General features: G+C 41.8%; 1 long non-coding RNA gene across 1 annotated transcript; it reads left to right on the top strand.

The window, feature by feature from the left end:
* Window positions 1-6,474: 6,474 nt before the first annotated feature.
* Window positions 6,475-10,357, top strand: LOC115390927 (uncharacterized). Its single transcript, XR_003931711.1, has 3 exons — window positions 6,475-6,695; window positions 8,862-8,935; window positions 9,725-10,357. It is a non-coding gene; the product is annotated as an uncharacterized LOC115390927 (long non-coding RNA).
* The last annotated feature ends 251 nt before the right edge of the window (window positions 10,358-10,608 follow it).

The raw sequence follows: 10,608 nt of genomic DNA on the forward strand, positions 1-10,608 counted from the left end.
CAATGATAACCAGAAGTATACTTCTATACTTCTGCATTTTGTTTTTACTTTTAATTAAAGATGTGCAGAAAAATTGTGAAAATTCAAAGACTTCACATTGTTGCTTTCTTTTCTTTTTTGTCTTTTGTCTTTTTTGTCAGGTTAATGGGAGAAGAAATTTACAAGAAAATTGATAAAAATATTTCCCATTTTTCACTTGTTTTTGAAGAAACGTTCCTTTTAAGCAGTCTGTCGTCTCCATCATTAAATGTCTTTTCTTTCAAAATGAGAGTGCCATCACAGAACGTCGGTGGACGGGGCTATACCGTCACACTTGATACATATGATTGACACCAGTCAATCATGTGTGAGTTCCTGAGGTTGCCAAACAAGCCAAAAGGCAATCTGTATTTTATGACTGCACTGGAAAAATACTCAGTTCTATTTCATCCCTACTGATCACCAGAAGGCGGTGCTCAAAGCAGTGAATGTTCCTTTCGCACATGCATAGTTCGAGTATGTTTGCCAACAACGTATGAGTATGCCATATGACTGCGCGTGTTCCCCTCATGTATGACCAAGAAGCCTTTAAGGGCCGGGTGTACTGCTCACTGCTCCAGCGCACTGATGTGATCTGCTCCAAATGACAGCCCACCTCGAGAGACTGGCATCCATGGTGACAATCTATGTGGGCCAGGGCTTCACCCAATGGGACACCCTTGACATGAAGTCCTGTTATTCCACGGGGTAGGGCCAGGAGTTGCTGCTGCAACACCCTGAGCCACAGGCGATGGTGTCACTTGGCATCCAAGTAGAATCTAACCACCTCCTCAAGAGCGTAATGACGGCAAGCCCACAGCCATTTGTCTCTTCCCTTTTCAGCCCCTAGGGAACCCAGAGGAGCGCTGAGACAACCCACAGCTCGGGGTTGTCTGAATGGAAAGCAGGCAGGGGTATGAAGGACTGCAACTGGTCTTTGCAGAGGACGCTGGGGGCTACAGTGAAATAAAAAGATGGTGGGCGGGGATTTGGAATAACAGCATAGATGCCCCAGAAAATCCCTTGAGAAGAAACAGCAAACACAGAGGAGGGCTGCCTACACCGCTGGGGAAGGCCCTCAGAAGACCAGATCAATATAGTTATAGGAGATGCTCTAAGGCTGCATACATGACAGCCTGCATTGAGCCATCTACTGCCTCACTCAGCGAGCTCTGAGCTGCTGATGGGGATGGCAGTTCTGACACCATGAAGGCCCGACCTCTCAACATCCTTGAAGAAGGCACCAGAGCGCAACAGTGAAAACCTCCCATTGCGCCCAATATGCCACTTCTTATGTGTGATAAGTTGAGGGAAGGGGCTTGGAAGCCATCTATGCAGCAGAAGCAAGACCGCAGGGCCAGTAAGGTTTGGCTGAATCCATGTCCAGAGAGAGGGAACAGCCGCACGCTGGCACTATTGTCAATCTGCATTCCAGCTAGAGACGCCACAGCCCAGAGCCAATAAGCCAATATACCAATGTCATTAAATCTGGAGAAGGGTGCAGCAGGACCTTCACCAGCGAGGCTACAGCCCAGCAATAATCATTCTGTTAATGGTGGTCGGCACCCATAAGCCTGAAGCAGGGCGCAACGCAGCTTTCACCAGTCACAGGCTCCGAGCTGACAACAACGGTGTGGCTTGGTAGGTCAAGACACGGCCGATACGATAAGCTGAGTGAAGGGGGTGCCAACGTCGCCGAGACAGCAGAAGCAAGGCCACTGGGCTGGTGGCTTAGCTGAAACTACTGTCAGGGTAAATTCACACCTAATTGTAGATCCTTTCGTCTGAGCTGACTGAAGGGATACGACACACAAACGTATCTTCTGTGTGGGCAGTCCACACCTTTATTCAGTATTGAGGAAACAGAGTGGTACAGAGCTCTGGGTTCTGATCCTAGCCTCTTTGCGAAACCAGCCATCCAGCAAGCTGAACAGGAAAAGAACGGGGTGTCTGATCTGTGCTTATGTGTATTTATGCCCCACCACTTGCAGACGGTTTCATAACTCTTCTTTCAGATGTTGGGTGCGTCACGCATGGAGCCTGGTACATCGGCCGTTGTTTACTTGGTTGCCAGCTCAGTCTCCTGTTTTGTACATTCCTCATGGTTTCGGTCCTGGAAGCATCCTTTTCCCATCTCACAAGCTGCCACACAAGCTCACACAAGCTCATTTTTCCAAAACACTTCAAAAGATATGACTGATTTCTCAAACTCTTTAATTAAGGTCTTGTGTGAACTGCCAAGCAATCCTATCTGTGTCTGGTTTCAGTCCTTTCATCTGTGCAGAGTGAGAAACCTTCTCCCCTGGAATTTGTCACCATTAATCTTACACTGACACGCCACTCATGCAAAGAGCACATTTTCTATTGTTTAAACACTCTAATGTTAACTAGCATGAATTATCGATGCAACTTCCCACACAATGTCCAGGAGAGGGTACAGCCACATGGTGTTTCGCTCTCAATTAAGGATAGACCGATACATCGGCCGGCCGATATATTGGGCCGATATTTGAGTTTTTTACTTGTATTGGCATCAGCCGATACGTGCGTGCATTCGCGGGTTTATCTTTCCCTGGCATAATTTACAGACAGGCATCCACAGGCAGCTCTATAAGTATAAGCATATGCAATACTTCAGTTGTTTTAATGATCTCTAAATATTTTTTTTATTTTTTTTAATAGGAATTATTTGAATAATTAAAAGCACCAAACACTTTTTGTTCATTTTACAGTATGTTACGTAAAGTTCAACAAAGCCGCTAAAATTTTTTACTGATCAATAAATAGTTCTTATTTTAGGCTTGAGACCTGTAATATTTGTTATCATTTTGTCATTTTTTGATGTAAATTAAGGGAGCAAAAGCAGTATCGTCCCCAAATATTGACTCGAGAAAATCAGCAGTCCATAATTGCCCATCGGCTAAGGGCGATGGAAAAAAAATTGGTATCGTCATCGGCCCTAAAAAATCAATATTAGTCTATCCCTACTCTCAATCTCGTGAGGACACCACCCACCGAGAGTGAGGGGTGCAATTGCTACCTTTGATACTGCCACAAGTCCAAACAGCCTTTGTTCTGTTTTGGAGGCCCTGACAGGGGCTCTGCTCTCTTAAAGCAATGCTTGTCCCACTGGATCTTAGATACCATTAGCCATTTTTATCAGGTGGTGAACCGCCCTCTACCATCGTGTGTAACTCCTACAGAGCGGTGTCCGTATCTTGGCTCTCCTGAGGGAAGTACCCCTGGATGACATACTCACTGTTGACTCCTGGGCGACGCTAGGCACCCTTTTCTAGGTTGTACAGCGTGAATGCCCCCTCCACTGGGCGTGGTCCTTGGCTCTGTAGATTCTGTAGGAACTGAATCTGGGGTTGACAATGGAACGTATTACCTTCTTAGGGTCACCCAGGGGTCACAAGTTACGTTGTTGATATACATACTCGAACTGCACATGCACGAAGGGAACATTCAGTAGTTTCAGCGCCACCCTCTGGTGGTCGTCCAGGATTCATAGAACTGTAGTTACATTTGTAACTTTGTTTTCTTTATTCCAATGATTCTGGAATACATCGGTTTCTCGTTCCTTCAAAATCAAGTCCCTTTTCACACTCTCATATTGGGACATAACTTCACTCAGAGTGTGGAAGAGAATTACAGACATTCTGTTCTGATTCTGGCATCAAACTGTTTATTTTTTTCAGAGTACGTGGAAACAACGGTGACACATATTATTGACGTTTCACATTACAAAAGAACAGCCTGACATTTCAAGAGTTAAATCTACAACAATAATATCTCAGTCAAAGAGCCAGGATTTGCTTAGATTAGCTGTGTCGATGTAGACATGATCAGATTTTCAGTTTGTGTTACAATAAATAAATTACAGCCTCACTTTGACAGCCAGGTGAAATCAGACACATTTTACCTTTACAGTGGCTGCATATCATCACTCTTTTAAAGATACTACTTCAGTAATGATATTCCTGCACAGCCAAAGAAGACGTGGCAGGACACTATGAGCAAAGGTCAGGATGAAGAAGAACAAAGGTCTTGATTGTTGACTGGCTGCAGGACAAGAAGAGCAGCGTCCTTCAACCGAATGAAGAACTGCCTTAATGCCAGGTTAAAGGACAGTCTGCACATAACAGAAGAAAATTACTTAACATAAAGAGTAAAATAAGCAAGCATTATGATTAAATTTAAGATAAAATAGTTGTGGTGGAGGGGTGGGGTTTGAGGCTCTCCATTGAATCCAATAAAGAAACTGGAAACGACAATGGGCTGTGTTCATTCTGTGTCGGAGGACTCACATGGAGGGAAAGAGTCTTTACAACAATCCTTTATTGTCCCACAATAGGGAAATTTGTATTGCTACAGAAGTACGTGAGCAGTACTTTAATAGAAGAGCAGCAAAAGAAAAGAATGCAAACAGACAATCCTATTTATGTAGAACAGTCACAACAGCAATAAAATGGCAAAATATACAATCAAAACAATAACTGTGACATTATTTACATTCTTACAAGAGTAATGTAACAGTATCAGACTAATTTTCCCTCTGCTTTGTTTTGTATCTGCCTGTTAAACACATCACATCCGTCGTCAATGTTTTCAGGAAACAGTGATGTTTGTTTCAAACTGACCTCCTCCAACAGTGGACTGAAAACTGAACAAGTTTCACCATGAAAGAAGTGTATGCATCATATCACCTAATGTCATTTTGTTTTCCATAACTGACTCATGCTTATTTTCTCCGTAAGCTGTGATAAGAGCTGGCTGAGCAGAGCAGACACAGGCTGTCTTTGTTCTGCACATCAGCACCCCTGCTGTCTGGACATGAACACAATCTGTTTGATTAGCAAGAGTGAAAGTGTGTCACAAGGCAGATTTTATTTACTTTCCTGCGCAGATACAAGGCCTTCTGTCTCTAATTATTAAACCAAAAATCCTTCAATCTGTGTGAGAGATTGATGTTGAGGAATATCAACAGCGAGATAGACCAGAGAGCTGATGTAAGAGGTGAACAAGCTTGAACAAACAAATACAAACACCAGTCTAATATTCAATTAAAATTCCATTAATTATTTATAATTCTACATTGAAGTTTTTTTAATTAGCAGTTTGAAAAACACCACTTCAAAGGTTTAGATTTATTTGAGTGTGAAAAATACAAATAGATGTTAAAATAAAAACTAAGAATACACTTAAATATTTTTTTTTAATAAAACCCCAAAAGTCAATTTTTAAAATAGCAAAAAGAATATAAAAACAGAGCACTTCTAATTGATGATTTTCCATTGTACAATTTCCCTTTAGAATTTCAAGCCGTTTTTAACCTTTTTGGCCTATTTTGACTGATTCACCTAGTGCGGTTGTTTAGGCCTTTTCTTTTTCAAGTTATATAAGCCATTTCAACTGTTTGACCTTTTCTTTTTTTTTTTTCCTTCTTTTTTTTTTTTTGGTGCATTCCTGACAGTTTCAAACATTTTGGCAACTTAATTTTTCGAGGTAATTTGGTCAATCTATCTTCTAAGGCCTCCTTTAGGCTGTGTTTATGGAATTAAATGTGAATGCCTAACAGGTCAGCCGGTGCAAATCCATTTTCATGTGATGTGTGCAATAGGAGCAGAATTAATTTAGAGAACGTGCAACTTCCTCACGTTAGTCTCAGGTCCATGATGTCCCACTGAAAGGCATCAGATACTTATCCAGTTTGGTCCCATATGATCGAGGCCTAGGTCTGGCGTGCACAAATCTGAACTGCAACATTCACACTGTCACAAAACTGATTCACTTGTGAGCAGAAAATCAGAATTGGGTCACATTCGCCTGCAGTAAGTCTTTCTGGTTATTAGCTTTTTTTTGTAGCCTCTTTGTAAATAGCAATTTTGTAATTTTTAATCATTTTTTTATTTTGATTTTTTCTTTCATTTTTATTTTTCAAATAAACAAGGCATGCAAAAAAGATAAATAAAGTAGCTGTAATTTGTTTCAGAAGGCTTCAGAGCCAATGCAGGGGAACTAAAGAGCCGTGGCAGCAGTCGCTCCAGAAGACCCGCAGGACGCATGTTGGACACCTATTCAGTGTGTTTGTTAAACAGAAAGGAGAAGAAAGAAGAAAAAAAAAAACAGGAGCGCGAGAGATAAGAAGCCGCGTCTGATTGGTTGCAGAGAAACACGTCATCGACTCACTTCCACGCGGACAGGTGAGCGTGGGAAACAGGTTTCAGACGCCTGGGCTTCGGGGCCGGGCTGCTCAGGACGAGCCGGGACAGACCGGGCCGCACCTGGAGCGTCACGAGCCCACAGGTGACTCGCGCGCGCACTGTCGCGGCTCTCTGGGACCGTGAAAAGGAACGAGGCGGCCGAACAGGGAGCAGCAGGTGGAGGCGGAGGCTCACCTGAGTCTACCGCACTTCTTTTGAGGAGGAGGAGGAGGAGGAGGAGGAGGAGGAGGAGGAGGTCCTGGTCCTGGTCCTGGTCCTGTTGAACAGGTGCAGCAGGATGTGGCGCATTCCGCCCGGAGCGCAGACCGTCATCCTGTGACAATAGAAACCTGCTGCCGGAGTTTCGCCGCTGGAAGAAGTGGTTCGAGTGGAATTAGAGGGAAAATTAACGTTTTAAAGTTAAGGATTTCACCAGAAAGAAGCCACCGTCTCTGTCATGTAACATTTATGGTGAGTTGAAATGTTTCTGCTCTTCATCACTATTTTGTCGTTGTTGTCAGTTGATATTATATTTGTTATTTCAAGGATTTCTGTCACGGAATGCACACATTCATTCGAGTCTCCTGAAAAAAAAAAAACTTCTTAAGGACACTTATTAAAATACATGCAACTGCAAATTCTGCTGCCATCAGCATAAATAATGTATTTCTAAGACTATAAAGTATTTCTGTTCTGTTCTATAGGTGAAAGAGGCCATTTATCTAGTTTTAGTGTAGTAAAATGAACTGCTAAAAGTGAAAAATTATTGAAATGACTTTATTTGTAGGAGTTTTGCAGAATTTTGAATATGTACTCCTAGATATCCTACAATTTGTAGTTTACCATTTGTTATGTGGAGTTCTTCATTATAAATACTGTGAAACACATTAAATTAAGGAAACCTTATTTTAATGAAAACACAACATTAAATCCATGTTAAAGTGTAGGATTGTGACACAACAGTTTGCACACAAAATATTGGGAATGTTTTTAGGGGAAAAGCTTTCTGTTCACTGTGCAGATGTTCATTTCCATGTGGGCTTTTTTTTTAATGATTTAATGTTGCCATATCCAGAAAACATCTAAATTACTGCTCAACACAAGTATTTTGTAACTGCATTAGTTTGTTCATTGCTTTACAAAAAGAAATGTGGTTGCTCTCCCCAATAAAAGGTTTAATTGTCCAGAAAAACCCAGCCATAATCATTAACTGTTTATAAGTAACTGTTTAAAGCAAGGCTGTCAAACATAAGGCCTGTAGGACAAAACCGACCCATGAGAGTCTCTGATCAGGGATGCCAAAACTCCAAGCAAGCAGTAAAAATTTCAAAGAAAACACTGATTTTTCAAAACACAGTTCTCTAAATGAAACTGTCCTGTTTTTGGCCCCTGACTAAAATGTGTGACACTCTGCTTTGAATAGTTGGTAACTGCAAGCTGTTTCGGTGCTGACCAATAACTAGTAACTGACTGTAGTAATCAGTTCCCCTAACACCAGGAACAGCAAATCTTCATGTGAAAGGCTGAAACAGTCATTATTTCCTTTTCATGGCAGTTCAGTTTAGAGAGCTTTATTCTTTTTCTGCTCTGACTCCTTTATTTCCTCTTGTTTTCCACACTAAGCATCAGTTTGTTGTGATATTTCCATCAGTTTGCAGGTCCTGACAGTTTCTTCTTTGCTCTTAAAACTCACACTTGAGGCTCCGTTATCAGAAGCCATGTTGTTGAAAGACAAATATGAAAGATATTTTGATTTAGTTCTCTGGCATTGGACAACAATTTAAAGATTTCTAATAAATTATCAAAGTCAAATGGAGCTTTATTCTGCCGTACGTACAAGACAGTGAGATTGAGACTTTGTCTGGCTTGCCTTTCTACAGTGGAAACATACATCGCCCAGAATAAAAAAAATAGATAATTATAGGCAAACTGTATCATCCAAAATAGAATAAAGATTGAAAAAAGAGAACATAGGCAAGAAAAATTGGGCAACAACATTTAAAATAGAAGTTTCAAACAGAAATGTGCGATATCTTCTGTGTTTTGTTCATTAGAAGTTTCAAATCGGGATTTTATTTATTCAAGATTCGATACTGAAATATTGATACCGAGCCTACTTCCACCACTACCTTCATTCAGATGCTGCTTTTGTCATGATCAGAGGGGCAGTTTCACAATGAGCTTATTGAAAAGAGCGAAGAGACAGTTAAACTTGCAAATGAGAATTGTACAAACAGTGAAGTGCAAATTTACAGAGGCTTAACATGAGTTTGAAATAAAGTTTGGTTTTTAATCCATGTGCAGTCCAGCTGCAGTCAACAGCAGTGTCTTTAATTTCAGGTCGTCGTTTTAAGCCGTGCAGGTTGTGTCATCCTCTCATAACTCTCCCTGAAACTGGAATCTCACGTAGGCGATCATGTTCCGACAGGTTTTACTCTAAACTCTGCCAGTTTGCAGATTTGTTAACTCCTCTTTTAAAAATAGTATCTTAAAGGAAAAAAAAAAGGTAAATCTAATAATGATCATGTGCCAAATGCACGTCGATACATGGCGGTGAGTGTCGGAGTCAACCTGTGCTCGTTCAGTCACTGAAAGTTTTGTTGCCTGAATGAAATGTTTCTGGTCTTGTTTGTTCAGGGGCTCCACTGGACCACGACCTGATGCGAAGAAAGTCGTCCAGACCTGACTGATATTTTTTTATTCCCTGGAAAGTGAGTTCAGCCTAAACACTCATGTGGTCCAGAGTGAAAGCTCATTATGCAGTTTGCTGTCGAGGACAGTTCAAAACCTTTTTTAAAGTTTGCTTTATTATTGACACAAGTGCTTTCTGGTTCATGGCTGTAGCTTCTGTACAAAATAATCATTTTTTTGCTCTGAATATTTGAAAATATCCTCCTGTAATAACACTTTTCTGATCTCTGAATCTTCTCGCTCTCCAAGCTTGCAGATATTTGCAGAACCGTTTGTTGGCATACGGGAACATAGTTCAGCAAATGTGAAATTACTTCTTCTTTTTGTTCGTCTTCTTCCTTTTAATTGTGAACAAATATCAGTTCATCCCCACTAGTACACTCGTTTGTGTTTTAAGACCCTGAAAAGGCGCTTAAGGTTTTCTTAAGTAATCTCCAGCATGGCTTTTATTCCCACACTTTCAGTGATACATTGCAAACATTTTTTCGTACAACCTCACAAGAATAAGTAGATCCTCATTAAATCACTCAAATGAAACTGTGGGCCCACTGACACAGTCTGTTTACACAACAAAGGTGCTTGGAGTTATTGAAAATCAACTTTTTGAAAAGGTGGAACTTCTTGAAAGCGTCAGACCCCGTTTCAGTGCCTATATTGTAGCTCCACCATGGTAGCTTTACAGTTTAATCACCTGCCATTCGCTGTCTGTCCATGAACGTGAAACTTTTTTGAACTGTTACTGTAAAAACGAGGCGTTTTCACTTGAATCGTCGTGTGAACAGGGTCTGTAACGTCTGTATCGTCCGCAGATCCGCCATGCAGGTGCCGGCCGCCCCGCCGGTGCCGCTGCTCGCCTGCGCCGTGCTGTCGCTGCTCACCCTCACGCTGCTGCTGCTGCTGTGCCTCATCAAGAAGAAGCGGCGGATGGAGGGAACGTACAGGCCCAGCGCGGAGGAGAGGAAACAGACGGGAGCGGGGTCGGAGAAGCCCGGCCTGCCTCTGCCGCTGCCCAAAGAGGAGCGCCTCATTTAACCCCCACACGCTCTGCTCAACGGAAGCGGTAACTTCAGCGGTCACGTCGCCTCGGCTCACACGGGCCCGGACGCCGCGGGTTAGACACCGCAAACGCTGTACGTGGTGCACATTCTTAAACTGAGAGAAAATGTGTTTGAGTGTGAAAGCTTTGCTGCACTGACTTCCTCTTCTGCGCCACATGAGCGTGAGGTGCGATGTGGGTCCCCTCTCTCCATTCGAATTATGTTTTCATGTACTCTGTATTTATGTGAAAAGTATTGTATTACTAGTTTTCCTTTGATGAAGGATTCTGATTAAACACTGACTGCACTTTTTTATTTCTATGACATCCAAGAAGCTCAATTTCATGAGGAAAAAAAAATATAAGAAGACCAGGATGCGTGGTGTAAATAAATCTGTTACTGTGACTCTTTGTGTTCATTGTCTGAAGAAGAAAGGTTTAATTATTCAAAAAGTCAGTTTATTAATAAAGTCCAGGTTAAATGTCCTTTGTCAGTTTTCAGCAGGAGCTGATGGAGAGCTCCTCTCTCCTCTCACTCCTGTGACGGACTCAAAGCGGCAGAAATGAAGCATCCACTGACTGTCTTTGCCATGAAACACATGACTCAAAATGTCATTACTGTTAGATTATTTTAAATATTCAATCAGCATTACATGT

This window comes from Salarias fasciatus, chromosome 6 (assembly GCF_902148845.1).
Source record: "Salarias fasciatus chromosome 6, fSalaFa1.1, whole genome shotgun sequence".
NCBI classification, from domain to species: domain Eukaryota; kingdom Metazoa; phylum Chordata; class Actinopteri; order Blenniiformes; family Blenniidae; genus Salarias; species Salarias fasciatus.